Source organism: Chrysochloris asiatica, unplaced genomic scaffold, assembly GCF_000296735.1.
Source record: "Chrysochloris asiatica unplaced genomic scaffold, ChrAsi1.0 scaffold00081, whole genome shotgun sequence".
NCBI lineage: Eukaryota > Metazoa > Chordata > Mammalia > Afrosoricida > Chrysochloridae > Chrysochloris > Chrysochloris asiatica.
The window spans coordinates 12,266,307-12,266,778 of NW_006408599.1; positions in this window are offsets into that span (position 1 = coordinate 12,266,307).

Consider the following 472-nt stretch of genomic DNA (forward strand, 5'->3'; position numbering starts at 1 on the left):
GGACATGAAGCACCATGGTCATTGAGGAGTAATACTGGATGAGGACTCGGGTGTTGCAGCTTGAATTTCCTCAAATGAATAAGCAAGACTTGTAATGATGGTGGTGGTGATGCTGGTGGTAGGAACGGTGGTTAGTGGTGATGGTAGAGTAGGTGATGACGGTGGTGATGGTAGAGTAGGTGATGACGGTGGTGATGGTAGAGTAGGTGATGACGGTGGTGATGGTAGTGGAGGTGATGACGGTGGTGATGGTAGTGGAGGTGATGACGGTGGTGATGGTAGAGTAGGTGATGACGGTGGTGATGGTAGTGGAGGTGGTGGCTGCAGTGACTAAGTTATTGTTGGGACTGCTGTTTATGTAGGTATTGGTAATAGTGGTTGAGATTTGGTGATTACAGTGATAGGCTGATAATGGTGGAAACCAAGACAAAATGGAGGTAGAAATAGTGATACTATTAATGGAAGAGGACGA